This window comes from Notolabrus celidotus, chromosome 20 (genome assembly GCF_009762535.1).
Source record: "Notolabrus celidotus isolate fNotCel1 chromosome 20, fNotCel1.pri, whole genome shotgun sequence".
Taxonomy (NCBI): domain Eukaryota; kingdom Metazoa; phylum Chordata; class Actinopteri; order Labriformes; family Labridae; genus Notolabrus; species Notolabrus celidotus.
Window position 1 is genome coordinate 29,308,545 of NC_048291.1, and position 19,967 is coordinate 29,328,511.

The 19,967-nt window shown below is 44.2% G+C and overlaps 1 protein-coding gene across 1 annotated transcript in view; it reads left to right on the top strand.

The window, feature by feature from the left end:
- The window catches only part of LOC117831990 (phosphoribosyl pyrophosphate synthase-associated protein 1), a 58,825-nt gene extending 39,285 nt beyond the window's left edge, over positions 1-19,540 (top strand). The window contains exon 11 of the mRNA XM_034710927.1: positions 18,894-19,540. The gene's annotated coding sequence lies outside the window, so the exon portion shown is untranslated. The remainder of the gene's footprint in view (positions 1-18,893) is intronic.
- Positions 19,541-19,967: the final 427 nt, after the last annotated feature.

Below are 19,967 nucleotides of genomic sequence, written 5' to 3' on the forward strand. Positions count from 1 at the left end.
TTAGGGTTAGGGTTAGGGTTAGGTTTAGGTTTAGGGTTAGGGTTAGGGTTAGGATTAGGGTTAGGGTTAGGGTTAGGGTTAGGATTAGGGTTAGGATTAGGGTTAGGGTTAGGGTTAGGGTTAGGGTTGTGGTTAGGGTTAGGGTTAGGATTAGGGTTAGGGTTAGGGTTAGGGTTAGGATTAGGGTTAGGGTTGTGGTTAGGGTTAGGGTTAGGGTTAGGGTTAGGATTAGGGTTAGGGTTAGGATTAGGGTTAGGGTTGTGGTTAGGTTTAGGGTTAGGGTTAGGGTTAGGGTTAGGGTTGTGGTTAGGGTTAGGGTTAGGGTTAGGTTTAGGGTTAGGGTTAGGGTTAGGATTAGGGTTAGGGTTAGGGTTAGGGTTAGGGTTAGGGTTAGGGTTGTGGTTAGGGTTAGGGTTAGGGTTAGGGTTGTGGGGTTAGGGTTAGGGTTGTGGTTAGGGTTAGGGTTAGGGTTAGGGTTGTGATTAGGGTTAGGGTTATGGGTTAGGGTTAGGGTTAGGGTTAGGGTTGTGGTTAGGGTTAGGGTTAGGGTTAGAGTTAGGGTTGTGATTAGGGTTTGGGTTATGGGTTAGGGTTAGGGTTAGGGTTATGGGTTAGGGTTGTGATTAAGGTTAGGGTTAGGGTTAGGGTTAGGGTTAGAGGTTAGGGTTAGGGTTAGGGTTATGGGTTATGGGTTAGGGTTAGGGTTAGGGTTATGGGTTAGGGTTGTGGTTAGGGTTAGGGTTATGACCATATAACCAGAACCAAACTGGAGCAAACATTATTAATGTCCTCAGGTTGGCATTGAGTAAAATCAGATGCCTCAGTTTGGATGGGCTGATCTGATTTCTCCTCTCAGTGAGTATTTGCTCGGTCTTATCCCTCACCCTAACCCTCAGGTTATTCAACTCGCCCAAACCTTGTGAACTGAGTTGCCAAAAGGTGTATCTTTGCCTCAGAGCATGTCAGGAACCTGACCCAAACATATTTGGCAAAGTATCAAGAGTAATTCAACGGAAGAGTTGAGCAACTTTTTGAGCTCGTGGCTCAGTTTGAGGATCTGTCTCAGCACGGCCTGGAATGTGCTTTAAACACTGAGAGACAAAACAGTGAAGGTGAAATGAGAATAAGAGTGATTTTATTTCAACCTTCCTTCTAAAATGAACTCCAGTGTTTTTCTAAAGTGTCCAGCTGCAGCTGTGTGAGCCTCCACAGAGAGGCAGTGTTGCTCTGTGACTGCAGCAGGACAGAGACGCAGACTGGAGCTGGACATGTTGTTGTTCTTTTGTCTGTGTGCATTGATTCTTAAACTGCCATCAGAGCTGTACGCAGAGGATTCACCTCCTTGAATCTAGTTTTGATGCTGATGTAAACAGAACTGTAGGTGAATAAAACAAGGCAGTGTACTAAATGTAATGTTGTAAACGTGAAGACACCTCCTCTCTGTCGTTGTCCCTTAAACACACCATCTCCCATCCGTCACCTCCCGCCGTCCCATCGATGAACCCTCGTGGTATCAGTCATGAAGGTGCAGCTTTTCCAGATGGCTGATCTCACACGGTGCGTAAAAACTGTTGAGCAAACAGATGTGAAGCGGACTCGGTCCCCGGCCTTCACGTCGGACCCCCTCCTAGGAGAGCTGGGATAATAAATGTGGACAGCCCCAGCCTGTCCTCGCTCCCCGCGGCTGAAGCGCTGAATCAGCTCGGTTAGTAGCACAATTATGAGTTTCCATGTGACATTTGACAAACGTTAACCTTCTCCCCGACTACAAGGGTACTGTCAGGCTGGCCAAAGTTGTTAGCACGGCAGTACCTCTGTGACAAACCCCCGGTGAGTCACGGCGGCCCCCCTGCTGCGGTGACGAGTCCCTCCATGACACACGGGGGTGACTCGGCTTCTTCTCCTATAGGCTCTGTTTTAGCTCCAGCACACGGCCCGGCTTATATAAAAGCTCGTGCTTTAGAGTCCAGCTGTTTCTCTGTCATGATGATACTGTGAACATGGAAACACTGACTGAGTTACACTTACACAACAAGGGATCTGATTGGCCCTCCAGGAGTGTTGAGTTTAACAGAAGGACTCATGTTATCAGCTGATGAATCTTCAGCTTCTCTCTTCTTTGGTAAAGTCCTCAAACACAAACAAAGAGAGGTGAAGAGAGAGAGAGAGGGAGAGAGAGAGAGAGAGAGAGAGAGAGAGAGAGAGTCTGTAACCACAGGAAGAAGAAGAACACTGATGAAGAAGAGAGATAAGGCAACAAGATAAAGAAAAACATCCACATCTGACGACAACATGCAGACTGACTCAAAACCCGTCGCTGCAGGGAGACGGAGACCACAGACAGCTAACCGCCCTGAAGTCTTCGTCTAACACAGGACTTCCACCAGATCCGTGTCCGGTCTGTCTCCAATCTGCTGCGGTCTGGAGAAGGACCGCCGGACAGCTGGAGTCATGTGACCGAGGTTTCCCCTTCTGTAATCACTGAATCAAGGATTCTCCTCCTCTCCTCCTCATCCATGTTGTCTTTCTGGTCCTCTGAAAACCTCTGACCTGTTGACTCCAGGCCTGGCTCCGCTCATCATGACTTTGGTTTGTTGTTGTAGTTAAGTGAAATACGATCTGGTGATAACACAGAGTGTTTTATTCTGAAAATTAACCGGATGTTTTCATTTTGTTTTGGTGAGACCTGACTTCCTGCCCCGCTCCATCTGCTCTGTTGAGATTGATGAAGTCTTGTGTATCTGATCCGGATCAGAGACGCAGCCGGATCAGAGACGCAGCCGGAGCGCAATGGAGTGGATCCAGTGGAAGTTAACACACTGACTGGAATAGAAACCTATCAGATCTGGAGCTGTGACGGATCTGGTGGAATTTGGCCGTTAGCATCCACCGATCATGTCTTTAGCTTTGTCATTCTCCCCCTTTCACAGTCTCTGATCTTCCTGATTTCCTGCAGACTGAAGCGTCCTCAAACGCCTCATCTCATTTATGAAATCATTAAAACTCCCAAACTGGTGAGGAAACTTATTTGGGGTGCAGGTAGAGTACCTCGCTTTCATGTGTCGCCTCCTGACGTGTTTGCGCTGCAGGAGAAGCTTGCTGGCTAGCTGAGTCTTCTTCTGTTGCTTCTTCTTCTTCTTCTTCGGGCAGCAAACAACGCAAGGAACCTCTACTGCGCCCCACTTTAACATGTTAGCATGACAGAGGATATTCATGTTTGAACATCAGAGGCCACACAGGAGGAAGATCTTGTTTGTGAGATGTTTTCAGCGTCAGGTGTCGCTGCAGGACGACTTCTTGATCTCGTACAAATCTGCAGAAACACTTTAAAACTCTCCTTTCTGGCACCGTCTGGATTCCTAAATCTGTTTCGACGCTCAGTCAAACTTAATTTAGGAAACAACCAGCCACATATCTGGAGCAGCTGAAGCCGCATGCCAGATCAGATATGGAGCCGATCCTGTGAGCGCTGTGAGGATGGATTAATCTGCTGCTTTGATAAACTGCGTCTCACTCTGCTGTGATTTCTGTGAAGACAGTCGTCTCCATGTTTAATTAAGCGGAGTCCCGCGGGAGTCGGGCTAAATGTTGTTCTCCACATCAGGAAGTGTGATGATTCCTCTCGTCCAGTCATGCTTGCTCAGACATGGTTTCATCTCTGCTGTAGGTGTCAGTCTGAATCAGCGTCAGCTCGCCGTAGCAGCCTCTTTTAGCGTGGACGAGGAGAGGATATCCTCTTTTGCACCCTTCAACTCTCTCCCTCTCCGACTTGATCCTCTTCCACCACATTTATTCATTCCTGGTATCCTTGTCCTCACCCTACCTCCCGAACGTGCCCACTCTCTCTATTCCTATCGATTCATCCTCAGCCCTTATCCTCCCCTCCCGTCTCTCCCTCCTGATTTGTGCTTTCTAAAATCCTTGATTACTCAGGGAGGGTTTTTGCTTGGCTGCACCTCCTCCGCTTTCTAAGCCTCCTCTAATTTCTCTCCTCGACTTTGGCGACCTTTCTCCTTAACCTCCATCATTTTCCATCCTCCCTTTTGCTTTCTAGCAGTAATGGGCTCAGACTCTGTTTCAGAGTTCTCCATTGAGATGACTTTAGGAAAGCGCACTCATGCAAAGTCATTTTAAAAACAACCCTTGTGTTTGCACTTCACTGGGTTCTCTGTCGTCACTTTCAGGATCAGACCTCCTGAGTTCTGTGTGAGCCGCCTCGCCCCTCTTATGATACTCTCATGTCGATTGGTCCTCCTCTCTCTTCTTCCCCCCCGTCAGCCCTGTCCACAGGCTCTCAGCTGGGGACAGGTCCAACCAGCTGGCTGGGTCACGGTTTTGGAGTAACCCGGGTCAACAGCTGCTGCGTGCTTCATGTCTTTGTGGAGCCAGGTCCAGGATAACTGCCACGTCCTTGCATAAATACATAGATGCATAAATACACAGAGAGGACATGTGACCCGTCCTGGAGACCTTCTGCCACATCACTCACCTTTTGCAGACGTTATCTGGAACGCCCTTGGGCTGTCCCATCTGGACCATGTGTGTGTGTGTGTAGTTCTCTGCATGCATGTGTGTGTGTGCAAGTGACAACTTTTCTGTGCCCATGTGTCCCGTCCTCTGTGAGTCTAACTGGCCTCTAAAGGTGCATTTCAACCAAGAGGTCTTTTAGCCCCTAGAACTACTTTCCCCTGAACTAGGGCTGAAGTCCCGGGTAGATTGAAGTAAATGCACTACACCACCAGACCAGTAGAGGGCAGTAAAACAAAGAGGAATGCCATTCATCACAGATGACACCATAGAAGCAGACGGACAGGCAGGTATCATTCTGAGCAACACAACAGTTAGCCTGTTAGCATGAAGAGACTCAGCTGGTCTGTTTTAGATGGTGCTATATTTCATCACAGATGGATTCACTGAATCAACACGTGAGAGGAGATAAGCGCGAGTAGCAAAGACGTTTCAACACGGCTTTAAAATCCTTTTGAACTCAAAAAGCCGTGATCGCAGAGATGGACCGGTGTTCCAGTTTAAAGAGCGACCCTGTGAAGTGGAGACTCTCAGCCGGATGCATCCCTCACAAACGTCTTTAGACGATCATTAAATATCTGATGAGGATATTTGGAGAATAAAAACTAAACTAGTTTGCATTCCCAGGAACTCCCTCTGTGTTTCAACAGCTGTGTAAACTCCACAAACACTGACACGTTCAGCTGAAGGTCTCCAGTTTACAGGGTCACTTTTAAAAGCGGAACACCGGGAGGAGAGACGCATTCACGGTGGGCTGAGAGAAGACTACTGTTACAAGCTGCTAAATCAAGAGAATCACAGCTTCTTCTTTTGAAAAGTACACACACATACAAAAAAGATAGAACAAATAAAAACTAATGAAAGAAAGAGAAATCAAGAGAATCACAGATGTGTGTGATGTTATTGTGGACGGAGGGAGGAATAAAAACACTGAGGTTAATCTACCAATCAGACACGTTCAGGATCCTGAAAGTCCCGGGACCTTTGGAAAGTACTACCCCCCTAGCAGGGGCTTTTCAGGGGGGAGATTATCTACCCCTGAACTAAATTTAGACCCTGAGTCCACCGGTGGAAAAACGCCTTGATGTTGACAGAACAGAAACTCAGATCCAGAATCGTCAGGTCTTGAATTAAAGTCTGAACTGTGACATTTGAAGGTGTGTGTGGAAACATCCAGAGTCGTTGTAACAAAGCAATCAACAAACCAGGAATAACTCTTGTGTGTGTGTTCACACACAAACACACGTTCACACACCTGAGTCGATAAACTGTCGTATCAGGTATAGAGTCGATGTTACGGCTGAATTGGGACTGCAAACCCATTTTGTCCCTCATTAGAGGAGTGTGTAGTCGCAGAGCTGTGGAGTCTGAGTCTGCAGGGACCTGATCTGGCGCCTGCAGACCTGTAAGAGAGAGAGAGAGAGAGAGAGAGAGAGAGGAGGTGAAGGAGAGGGAAAGGAAGGTTTAAAAAACACCTGATAGCTGAAGGGTTGAACGGTCATAGAAGGACACGTCTGTTTTAAACGCCTCTCTACAAACACCAGGAGCAGGTCTCCTGACCCTGACAGGTGTCTGCAGGACGGTCTCAGCCGTGTTGGCACAGGACCGTTCAGATTCAGACGGAGATACGGTCAACTAAAATTAGAACGAGCACTTAAGATGGAAATCTGGGTGAGGAATCTGCAGGTCTCAGCGTGTCCACTTGATGGCAGCAGCTCAGAGGAGTTCACTCTCAGCTGTCTGGTGTTCAGTCCTGCTGGTGTTTGTCTTCTTCTCTGGTTTTTCACACAATAAGACGGCTCTCTTCCAGTGGTACTTCCTGTCGGCCGGGACTCTCTGGAGAAGAGATTTTAATCTCAACTCGAGTGTCCTAATCCTGCTTTAATCTGCATTAATTCAAACTGCATGACTCTTTCTGAGTTCTCCCTGATTTAGAGCTGCAACTGTTACTGCAGACTCCAGCCCTCAGGGAGAAGGTGACACACACGAGGCTCTACTTCAGTCCATCAGATAAGAGCTCACTGAGTGTGAGCTGTGGAGGTGCTTTGTTTGTCGGGTGCAGAGGCTCACAGAGGGAAGAGATAATCTCCTGTTAGGAGACAATGAGCATCACCCATTCTTTGGTCCTGTGCAGAAACTGACTCTATGATCAGAAGCTTTCTCTGGAGACTCTGCAGCGACTTCTAGAAATACAAGAATTACACTTAAGAGATTTGTATGTTTCCACTCTGTCATGGTTCGTCCATGATCTACATCACTTTTCTCATTCAGGATCACAGATCTGGTAGAAGTCTGGCGTCAGTGGATACAGCAACGTTGGACACTCTGGCTCTTCCCAGAGGAACATGTTACTGCTAAAGGTTTTCTCTTCTAAGCCTCCAGAGACAAGATTGAGATTCTCACTTCAGCCTCATTCAAGTTTCAAATTGTTCTCATTCTTTTCTCCTAAAATCCACCAGGAGAAATAGTTGAGACCATGACATGAGTCTTAAATGAGAGATCTCATTAATGGCTAATTTTCTTCTCTTATTTTAAAATATATTTTTGGCCTTTTTGCCTTTATTTGACAGGACAGCTGAAGAGAGACAGGAAATGTGGGGAGTAGAGAGCAGGGGAAGACATACAGGAAATGCAGGGCCCCTGCAATGAGGACTGTAGCCTTTGTATGTGGGGCGCTTAGACCGCTAGGCCACCAGTGCCCACAAGAATCCGCCCCTTTAATTGTAATAATCTGGCTAAATCCGGTCGGCCCTTTTGTGGCCCATATTTTAAATAAAGGGTCGGTCAGACCTGGAGATATGAAATCTCTATCTGTTGCAGTTTCTCTCAAATCCACTAAATCTTTGTGAAGTGGTTTTGTTCCACACAGACTTGTAAAGGAAGGACCAGACTGTGAATTCAAAGAAGAGATCATTTCACATCTAAATATCTGATCTTGAAGTGGTTCAAATGTTTTAATGAGGATTGTAAGTTTGTGGATAATTACATTGAAATGTTAATTTTGCAGGGCACTATAAATGTTGATGAAAAGATGAGCTCAGGCTCTTTCTTTGCTCCATCTGAGCTCAACTTGAGACACAAAAACTGAGTCTGACAAAAACAAATGGATGAGGTTAGATTGAGACAGTTGAGAGAGCTCCCTGATTTCTCCACCTGAGCTCAAAAGGAGTCACAACACCTGAGAAATACCTGAGAACCATTGCAGACTCTGACCAGATCTCCTTTTGACCTGAAGGGAGACTAAGCTGAGACTTTTTACAACTTTTTTTCTGGAGGCAAGAATGAGCTTTCAAACAGATCTCATTGTTGTCTAGGAGACAGAAATGAAACACTTTGAGATCTCCTCTCTAAATTTCTTTTCCTCTGAGTTGTCCCTGGCTTTTTTGATCCCCTATCTTCAACCGTCATCTCTAGTGTCAGTGTAAATATGAAACCCTCTTTCTTTCTGAGGCTGTTTCCTCCGCTGACACTTCTCTTAGACGGTCTAACCGAGCAGCTGGTTGACCACCACGTGCGTCTCTGACAGGAAGTAGAAACCAGCTCTGAACAGAGACCATGGACAGATTCTGGGACGTTCAGCCAGCTGGCGGTGAAACGTGAAAGCGGTTCCCTGCGTCCTGTAAACGTCTCCCTGGAGATAACCATCAGAGAGTGTCACTGAGAGACGGTCCCCACTTCTCTCTTCTGTCCTGCTGGACTGACTCGAGACAGCTGCCAAGTCTGGAACCTGCAAAACACACTGCAACACCCTCCGTGTGTTTACACTGTGCAGCCTTTATTCACAAGACTGAAGGTGCAGGAAGGTTCATTAAAACTAGATCAGATCTGTCTCTGACACACGCAGGAGGAATCCTTCTGTGCACATAGAAGCTGCATGCATGTTGAAGTCACGGTCCTGTCCCTCACAGTCATGAGATAGATGTAGAGGTAAATAAGAAGACTTCACACAGTCTGTCTCTCAGTCCTGGCTGTTTGTGAGCTGTTATTAGCAGCTCCTCTTCCCTCCCCGAGCGTTCGTGTGAGTAGGAGTTTGAGCTGCTGTCTCAGTTACAATAAATATTTCTCTCATACCGAGCTGTCAAAACTGTTGAACAATCACAAAAACAAACCTCCAGCTCTGCACGGGTAAATAAAACTTTCACACGTACCGCTGAAAACCCACACACACACACACACAGGAGCGTTGATGTGTGTGTGGTCGTGTTGCTGTTCTCCTATCACACATTTCATGACCTGGAGTGTGACTGAGAGGGTTTTGGCGTCTCCACCTGCGACAGGTGAGTCTTTAAACCTTTCAGAGGTGATTATAAAATTACCTTTGGATGTCATGCTCAAACGCTGGAGTCCTGAAAAGACAGTGAAGGTGTGTTAGAGAGGAATAACACTCGGGGAGAATCACAGCTCATGCAGAGAGAGTTAAAATGCATCAAGAGATGAGCAGAAATACGAGTAAAGGAAGGAAGAGACGGTGCATCAGGTGAAACAAAGGATGCTTCTGAAGTGTTGTTAAACCCCTCAGTCCCTCCAGGATGCTCTACATTATTTTAAAGTTCCTTTAATGTGAGCAGAGGACGTTTTCTCCTCCAACAGAACGCTCAGATTACAGAAGTTTCACGAGTCAGAGTCTGGAATAAACTCCACGGTAAACCACACGCAGTTTATCCAGAGAGCATCTCATCAAAGACTTCCAGCCGTCATGAATGAGTGATGATCTCACCGCCGTCCTGACACACAGAGAAATAAAAATCACTTCTTCACTGGAGACTGGGAAAGTGTTTTCAGACTCCAGTTTTAAAAACCAACAACAACAACAACAACAAACATTTTGTTCCTCAGCCAAGAAGACTTTCTTTACTCTGACACCTCACTGAACTCAGGGTCGCCTACTTTCAGGTCTGCTGTGGGGGGTGGATTCTTCGGCTGGTTGGGGAGACCTGTTTTCATTGAAAGAGCATTAACAACACATAAGCTTTTGAAATCTACATCTCTTATATTCCATGCATTCTTATTTTCAGTGTGTTTCCTCCCCGTCGTACATGATGAAGGATTGGTGGTTCATCAGAGACAGAGGATGGGAGCAGGCGTGCACGGGGCTGCAGAGTCTGACTGTGCACTCTGCTGTCAAGTGTTGTTGTTTTAATTGGAGCCAAACTCAGAGCAGCCGTCGAATCCTCCAAACCTGACCCTGAAACAGTAAACACTCACACAGCTTCACAAAACACACACACAGTGGTGGATGTGAACAGGACGGGGCAATAAGCTGTATCAACCAGAGTTACAGTGTCACATTAAACTCAGATCCAGTTTTTTATCCTTCAGCTGAAGAAGCTCTGCATGACGTAGAGTTTAAAAACACTCCATTCTTTCTTTACGTGGAGCTCTTAGTGATCTCAGCGGTGAAAGTTCTTCTTCTTCGTGTCCTTTTTACACATTGTTAAAGTTCTTAGACTTCTGGAGTTTAAAATTCTTAAAGACAAAGTTTGAAATCAGATTTTAAATTTGGAATTTTGTGAAGAATGCAGATCTTATAATGTTTGTAATCTTGTAATTCTTGATTTTAAATATGCAAACTTTGCAGAATATTTAGCTTTAAAGTATGAACTCTTAATATGACATGAAGATGAATAACTTGCACAGCTGTGATTGTTCGATTTCCCGATGACAGCTGAGATCCAAGTCGAGATCCAACCGTGCACGACATGAAAGGAGCTCTGCTGCATCTGATTCTTGATTTGAAATATTTAAATTGATTTCAAACTTGCTGTTTAGAATAAAAACTGGTTGCAGGGTCGACTCCTGGCCTCGACCCCTTGCTGCATGTCTCCCCTCTCTCTTTACTCCCCACATTCCCTGCATCCAATAAAAGGTGAAAACACCCAAAAATACAACTTTATAAAAATGAAAAACATGAAGAAGAACAACTTTTGACGGCGAGATTGTTTGATTTCCAGATACCAGCTGAAATCCAGGTTGAGGTTTAACTTCCATCCGTGCCTGCCTTCACAGAGCTCCACTGTGTCTGATTCCTGATTTAAAATATCCAAGTTGATTGCAAACTCAGCAGGTTAGATCAAAACCTGCAAAAACAACACAAAGAAGAACAAATTTACCAATAACAGCTGAGATCCAAGCGTAGGTCCACAGTGTCTGCAGCCCGGTCCTCCTGCTCTTCCTTATTTCGTTCCAAGACCAAAATAGTCGACCCACGATCAGACAAAACACCAGACATCTGCTTTCTTTGCACCACTTGCAACAAAAAATAACAAGCGGCAATGCAGAAGTGCTAAAACCTGCAGTTCCTCAAGTGTCCACTAGAGGCTGGCTGCAGAAACACAGGAAACCACATACACACCCATTCAAAGAGACGATCTTTACAGCAGAAATAAACATGTTTACAGCCTGGTTCAAAAAATGAGTGTAGGTCTGAAGAGCTCATTTCTCTATCAGCACACACTGTATGGGGGGAATTTATTTTTTAAGATATTAAACTTATGAGTTTTGCCCAAATAAGGGCGTGGCTGTCTTGATTGACTGTTAGCGAGGAGGCTAAAGACACGCCCCTAGGTTAGGTTGAGTTCAGCATTTCCAATATGGCACCCGCCGCCGATCAGCTTCAGGAACAGACGGATGGCATCCCAGATACTACGTCCATTTATTGTCCAGTCTATGTGGTCACCTGATGCACGAGCAGCACATTCAGCAGAGTCAAACCCAGAGAAGTGAAAGTGAACATGCAGACAGAAACACTCTGATTAACTGTGCATCGTCAGATCGAACGGCCTGGATGACGGACTGCTTTACTGACTCGAGCTGAGGTACTCCCAAAAAGTTAATTTACACACAAACACACACTACATTTAATTAAACAAGCCCCTACTCTGTGTACGTGATGAGGCCACACACACACACACACATACACACATGCACACACACGCACACACACAGTGGAGCCAGAGTAATTATGGATGTGTCCAATCATCATGAATTACCTTAAGTTTAATTAATTTGGTGCAGTAGGTCCTGGCTCTATCTATCCATCAGGTTTTATGTGCTGTCTCGCGCTCGGCCCTCCATCTCCTATCATTTCCCCCTTTAAAGTAGAAGTATTGATCGGGGCCTGTCGTGGTTTTATGAAGTAGTCCGGAGTGCTTGTCTCTATTTTTCTTCCCTTTATGTCCCTGTTGTTCTGCAGCTGAAGGCAGGAGGTATTTGACTTGTCACTGCAGTAATAAAAAACGGAGGTCTCTCCACATAAACTGTAAAATTTGGCCTGAAATGACTTTTTTTTTTGTTTCTGGAGCGAGAGCAAATAAATGAAATATCTGCACAGGATATAAAAGCTGCAGAAACAGGGATCTATTTTTACTACAAATAAAGTCTGAGGAGGTAAACAGAGCGCCTGAGTGGATGATCTATGAACACTGTTCTTAATTTCCTCTGTTATATTGCCTCTGACAGGAGGAGCAGGTTGTGCTGTTGAAGAGGGAGAAGGTGGAGAATCAGTGGTTGATTTCCCGCCAGATCAGAGGGGGGAGGAATCGGATGTGAGATTTAGATAGATAGATGGTGATGGGGTGTTCTTCCTCGGGAGGCCTGCGGTTTAATTGAGTTTGTAAAGCATTGGACGGAGCAGATTGATGGAGGACATCAGTCTAACAGCACCATGATGTCTGAGGAACTTCCTCTCCAGCTCTGCAGCTCTGCAGCTCTGCAGCGCTCACCTGATCTTTTTATCTCTTTATTCTTTCTCTATTCATCTCACTTACTGTCCGGCTCCTCTCTTACCTTCTCTCCACTCTTTATGGACGCATCATTCACATCCACCTCCTCCTCCACGCTTTCCTCCATCCTGATTTAGTCCTCATTATTCTTCCTTTCTTTATTCCCAGTCTTTATCTATCCTTTCTTCTTTACCAATCTCCTTTAATGGCACACCTAAAGTACATTACCTGCCCGGCGTGTCTCTTTGCACAGAGAGAGACGTTACTCTCCTCCTCACACTCAGCCATGTATGAATGTGTCAGGATTTACTCTGATGTATGGAGGCACCGGTCTGGATGTGTTTGCAAAAATGTCCCCTTATTTATGTACATTTGCAGCACAATTACACACTAACACACACTAACACACACACACACTCAAAGCCGTGTGGACAGCTGGCTGCAGACGGAGATGGGACCAGATTGATGGAGCCGTTGAGGCCGGCCCTGCAGAGTTACAGATTCTCATGTTCACTCGTGGCCGTGCTCCATGCATGTGTGTGTGTGTGTGTGTGTGTGTGTGCATGAGAGAGGATTTATTGATTGAAGATTAGAGAGATGGAGAGAGAGAGAGATGGAGGAGTCTTTGGGATGGAAAGATGTGAAAAAAAAAGAGGGGGGGATGAGATGCTAATGCATTCATAGTGCCTGAATAACAGAGCAGAGAGAGTGAATCTGGGTGTGAGTATTCTGTTAGTGTCTTTCTTTGACACTCCCTCCCTCCCTGATGATATTCAGTGTCACACTGTGATTGTAATTCTCTTCACTACGCTCCACTCAACGCCTCAATATTCCTTATTATTCAGCCGGGCTCCGATGAGTCCCCGTTTATTATGCTCAGCAGCTTTTTAACTAACAACGTCTGCTGGTACAAAGAGGACAAATACACCTGATGGGACGGAGCGGGGAGGACCAGGAGGCGGACCCATTCAGAAATATGGAAAGAGACGATATAAGAGACATATCAGAGGCAAAAGGCTGAAGATAGAAATGTTACAAATGATGTCCTCAAAAACAGATTTAGGGCCTGTGTCCATTCACACTATTCCTTCCTCAACCAATAAAAACCAAGAGGGGGCGGGACTTCCGACATCAACTGTTTGCAACAATGGAGGAGGACTGTCTGGAGGAGAAACTGACCACACTTGTTTTTTCAAGCATGCAATTTGAAAGTCTGCAGCTGCTGCTAAAGCTACAACAAGATTCGTAAAGATTTGTAAGAAGGTTGAGTCAAATGTGACGCTTCCAGGGAGCTGAAAACAAACTCGGTCACAGCTAAAGGAAGAGAAGAGGAAGTGACATAGGACACATGAGCCTGCAGTGGATGCTGGTCGATGCACATCAAAGAAACGGTGAACATCAACGTCCCAGCTTAAGCCTGGTTTATACTTCTGCATCTTATTGAACTTATTTCATGTCTTTAAAAGTACTTCTTTACCTTTCTTTGTACAGATAGAATTTTTATTTTTATTAGATTTTGCATTTATGGAGCGCCGCCTGCAAGCTAGTTCAGGCAGACAACTGGAGCTGTGCTCATTCATACTGACACGTCATCACCCTCCCTATCAGCTGATCTCAACACCCTCTCATTGGCGGTCTATTGAAGCTGCAAGTCTCCCCGTCTCTGCCTCTGCTTTGCAAGTGCTCCTGCTGTCCTGCTCAGTGCTGCATGCAAACTTTGTACCCACCTCCTCCCCGGCATCCACCTGCGGGCTCTGAGGGGGGTTAGTCCTCTCTGATTACTCCTAATGTCTGCATTTAAATAATCTATGAGGAGTAATGAGGTTTGGAGCCCATACGCCAAACACAATACTGTATGCTGCAATAAACTTCATCTGATTGAACTATATTTATTGTCCTCACTGTCTTGTTGTCAAGTACCAGTGTTCCAATCACCACGTCAAATTCCTTGCATGTGCGCGCTCACTTGAATCTTGAATCTTGAATCTCCTCCAAGATGTAACTACATGTTGAATCAACGCGGACCACAAGCCCTGTGATTGGTTCACTCGACGGCATCTTATTTCCTGCATTTACAACACTTCCATCGTCCGTGCATCTCATCTCCTCCTCACTCTTCTTCATGTAATCATGTCTGTATGATAAACAGCAACATGTATCAGCTGTAGATTAACAGAACACGCTCTGAATCTCTGTGGAAAAGGAAACAGAGATCGTAGTGGGACAGGATACAGGCGACTACACTGCCCTCTAGTGTTGGGGCGGAGTATTGCTCTGCAACATGGGCACATCCACGCACAAGTATGTAGAGCTCACGTCCATAGGGTCAACGCAGGAGTATAAACCAGGCTTCAGGATCTGTCTTAACCAATCGTCATCCCTCATGAGTCGTATGTCGATCCTCTTTAAGCCAAACCCAAACAAACCCAAACTCTGTAGTGTTTGGAAAAGTGACCGAGCTCAAGACCATGGCGTCCTCATGACTGGTGACGTGACACAAGCATAGTAGTTTGTGAAGACGTCATGGTCAAGTCACATGATTGTGCAAGACCAGACCTCCTGGCTCAGCCCTCCAGAGACCTCCATGGCCCTGATTCTAGCCTTTAAATCTCCCTCCTCCTGCCGCTCTGTCCCTCTCTCTCTCTTTCTTCAGTTTACGTTTCATTCTGTGAGTTCTGCGCCTCTCGTCGTCTCTCTCCCTGTGCGGCCGGAAATGTCATCCTCCCATTCTCTCAGATTTCCTTTTGTCCTTCCTTTCTTCTCCTGGCATTATCTCTCCCGCTCTCAGGCCTGCGATCATTCTCTTTCTGACAATGTTTCTTCAGAGAGGAGCTATTTCCTCCCCTTCACCTCCCTCTCTCCCTCTCTCCCTCTCCCTCTCCTCTTTTTTTTTCCTTCCCTCATTTGGTTTTCTGTCCCGTCATTATCGACTGCGGTGAGTGGCTTTGTGTGGCAGCTACAGTCTTATCTGGTTCTGTCAGGTGCAGCTAAGAATCCATTCATCAGTCGGAGGCTCAAAGGTGTGCTGGGGGAAATGCCAGAGCTGCCTCCACGCTGGAATGGAAGGAATATTTCTGGGCTGGACGAAGTGTACGGATCTAAATGTGTCTCTTTTTCCACACTCAGGTTTTTTCTTTATCTTTACCATCTACCTTTACCTGCACAGCATTTCTACTTCCTGAACACCCCACAGTAATATCAGCTGAAACTCCTCCTAAACAAACACATGGACCGAGTTTGAAATGCTAACCTGACCGAGTTCCAGCGTCGGTTTTAGAAAGACAACAGAGTAAGTAATGGTAATGTAATATTCCAGTGTCCTCTGACCTGAATAAGAACATTATACAGTGGTACTCAGTGCCGTGATGCCCCCCATGGGCGAGAGAGGGAGCGAGAGAGAGAGAGAGAGAGAGAGAGAGAGAGAGAGAGACATGGTTTGTGGCGTCCGGCTCTTTTGCTCTCTGTGATGGATTTGGTCCAAACCCTTGAGACACACAAATGAACAGTGGCATCTATGACAGCTGGAGATGATGCCAAGTGCCCTGCCTGCATTTACAAATACACACACTCCTAAGCACACACAGCCACACACACACTCATGCCCGGTGGCTCTTTGGACAGCTAGAACCTTTGGCAATATAACCCAATTATGGTTTGGCCTCCCGTGGGGGGTTGGATGTATCTGCTGTTTGTATTGTTATTGTGTTGTCATTTTCTTGCAGCAGGCTAATAAATAAACGTTAACAGTTATTAATTATAAATGATGGGTTTAAATACTTCAGTGACCATTAGTATGGTTCAAGGGTTTTCAAAGTGAAGCATGTGAGCCGGGGCGGGACCCGGGGTTTAGTTTGTACTCTTTATTTGGGGAGCACTTTGATCCGAAGCCAGACCTGCAGAAACAAACTCAGCAGAGTCACAATGAAGAGACTGTGATACAGATAACAGGGACTCTGAAGAGGGCCGGACCGGCCTTACACACAGAAGGTCACTTGATCCTTTTATAGAGGTTAACAAACATCTGGCTTTCACAGAGAACTGTTCAGTGGGTCGAAGAACTGCCAGAGTTTAATATTAATAAGGATTAATAAATACATGAAATACTACTACTACTAATTATTATTATAATAATAATGGACATCAGCAATAATAATAATTTAAAAAAAATAATAAAAAATAATAATACAAATTAAAAAATAATAATAATAATAACTATAATTAATACTATTGATACAAATTTTCCTGATAATAAATGATAAAGGATATAGATAATAATTAAAACTACAACTAATTATAATTATAATATTAATGATAATGGACAACAGCAATAATAATCATTATAATAATAACAATAAATAATCATAATGATAATAACAATAATTAATACTATTGATACAACTATTAATGGTAAATATAATAAAGATAATAATATAAATGATAATGAAAATAATAATAAAACCAATAATAATAAATAAAACATACAAGGCAAATCTTTGATTTTAAAGAGGTGAGAGTTGGAGCAGACCTGCAGCTTTCAGGGAGTGTGTTCCAGATATGTGGAGCATAATGACTAAACACTGCTTCACCATGTTTCCTTCTGACTCTCTGGACTGAAAGCAGACCAGTACCTGAGGACCTCAGAGGTCCAGGTGGTACAGTAGCAACAGATCAGCCTAAACCCTTCAGGTCTTTATAAACCATCAGCAGGATTTTAAAGTCTACTCTCTGACAGACAGGAAGCCAGTGTAGAGATCTAAGAACTGGAGGGATGTGGTCTACTTTGTTGGTCCTTGTTAGGACTCGAGCAGCAGCATTCTGTCTGAGCTGCAGTCCTCTGATGGACTCTTTAGGGAGTCCTGTAAAGACCCCGTTACAGTAGTCTAGTCTTCTAAAGATAAATGCATGGAGGAGTTTTTCTGCATCCTGCTGAGACATGAGTCCTTTAATCCTTGATATATTCTGAAGGTGATAGTAGGCGGACTTTGTAATTGTCTTGATGTGGCTGCTGAAATTAAGGTCTGAGTCTAAGACTACACCAAGGTTTCTGGCTTGGTTTGAACATTTCATCTGTGCAGATTGGAGCTGAGCAGTAACCTTTAACCTTTCTTCCTCCAAAAACAATCATTTCAGTTTCTTCTTTGTTGAACTGAAGAAAGTTCTGTCTCATCCAGTCCTTGATTTGTTCAATGCATTTACTCAGTGTTTGTATGCAAGTGATATACAAATAATAATTTAATTATATGACTACTACTAATAATAATATTTATAATAATAAACTACAGCAATAACAATAACAACCAAACATAATAATAATGATAATATTAATTATAATAATAAAATAGTAAAAATCATAACAGTAACAATAATAATAACTTTTAACCACATAATAAAAGCAGCAGATTATGAAGCAGAGTTTAAAAAGAAGACAATAAAAACAATTAAAAATTGGAGCACAACAATTTTTAAAAGCGACTTAAAAACAGAAGATTAGATAAAACTAAGGACATGACCTTTGGAAGAAGAAGAAGAAGTAATGTGCCAAGGTTAATGGTTTATCCTCTGGGTCCATATTGGTTCCTTTTTAATTTGTTATTTATATTATTAATGATGTATAAAATGTCAAAGATGCAAAGTTTAATCTTTACGCTGACGATACCATTTTATACACTTCATCAAGCTGTTGAAGCTCTGTAATCTAAGGCTGGCTCTGAATGCTAACAAGACTGAGATGATGATCTTCTGCAGGTCTGAGAGGACAGAAAGAGGAGGTCAGATCTTTACTGTTAATAATGAGCTGAAGTTGGGTTTTAGTTTTTCTAAAAACTCATCCAAGCTATCTTCTTATCTGCACTCGAGTGTGATCATGTTATTTATGCATGCTACCTTCTCCTCCATGAAAACGTTGGACTCGTTGGATTAGTCTCTGGTTTAGGATTTTGCACACATCCTGTGTCTTGTATGAAAACTGTAAGTTTATCTTCCTTGCATGAATAAACAGAGCGTTGGTTGATCTGTCTTCATAAATCCTCTCTACATGAGCTGCTGTCTTATTTATGTTCTTCACCGACTCCTCAGACTGGAACCTTCTGTCTCGTGGACTTCCTGTTTGCGTTCCTCGGACTCGCTCTGACTTTGGTTTAAGTGCTTTTAATGTTTACAAGATCTCCTGAGGCTGGATTATTTTATGAGTCTGGAGGAATTTAAAACCAGGATTAAGGATCATGTGAGCTGTATATGCTGAACGCTGCTCAGTTATTTATGGATGTTGTGGTTTTGTGTTGTTGTTTGTCTTGTTCTTCGTGTCTGGACTCCCTTAGTAAACAGATTTAGTATCTCTCTGGGATAATTCTGATTAAATAAAATAAGAAAAGAGAAAAGCGTCATGATGATGAAGGATGCATTGTTCTAAAGTCCGTACCGCTCACTCAGCCTGCAGTGACTGACGTCCTGCTGCACCTCTCTGCTGTTTGCTTGTGTCTGTCTGTTTGTGGACTCTATCTGAGCCTGTGTGTGATAAACATGACCCTGCTGTCGACATCGTTCTGCTGCAGCGTTCATATTTAAACATTTGTGCGCTCATGCCTTTTTACACATTGTTTTCTGATTAGCTCATTAGGTTTGCTCATTTTGCTCTATTTCTTCCAGCCATGTGCATTAAGAGGACGTCATTAACGGAGTGTCGTGTTCGTGAGTGAGGAAGTGAAAGCAGCACAGCATCGTTTGAGGTCAAACCTCAGGGGCACGGCACAGATTTGGGACCATGGGGGGGGCCCTAACCTGGACAGGAAATACTGTATGCACACATCCAAGAAACATTGATTCATCATATCTGTCTGTAGTAATTACATCCAATCTAACAAACAGGGGGACGCCTGCTACTGTGTCATAAACACACTTTGCATGCATCATTCTCCAGCTCAGCTCTTACAGCACTCATACTTTGGGCTCCACCACCTCAGCATCCACCTGCAGACCCTGACTCAGGTGTTCAACATGTTATCTGATCTGTCATGAGTTGATCTTTAGTTTTGTTTCCTCCCTGTCTGTAGTGTTACCTGTTTTATTTGGAGTTTTTGATCCCTTGTGTTTCCAGTTTAGTTTTCCCTCCTTCTTGATTACCCTGATTAGTCTCACCTGTGTCCTGTGTCCACACCTGTGTTAATCACTCTGTGTGTCCTGTGTTGGATCCTCTCTCCTTGTGTCCTCTGTGTTTCTTTATCCCTTTTGAATGCAGTTTCTTAGACATGTTTGCACCTTTTCTTTTTTTGTTTATCAAAACCTTTAATTCTAAATCTGCTCTTGGGTTCTCTTTCCTCTGTTTTTCCAAACGTGACAGGATCTCTCCTCAAAGTTCTGCATCTTAAATACATTTTAAGGGAGTGATGAGGTTGGAGCATGGATGCCAAACACAAACACTGTCATTCAGCTGCAAAACCTCAGATATCATACCTTTGATGCATTCCTAGGTGTTGGTTTTGTCAAAACAATAACGTCCAAATTCCACCAGATCCGTCTCCTCCTCAGTGTCCTGTTTTCATCTTCTTATTCTCTCTCAGTGAAAGTGTGAAGGAGGCCATCTGTTGGCTTGCCAGTAAGCGATGAAGCAATGTATAGAGAGCACTTCTTATCTTTACTCTCTTATATTCTTTATCTCGGCTAAAATAGGTTTCTATTCTAGTCAATGTGTTAACTTCCTCTGGATCCGCTCCATTGCGTTCC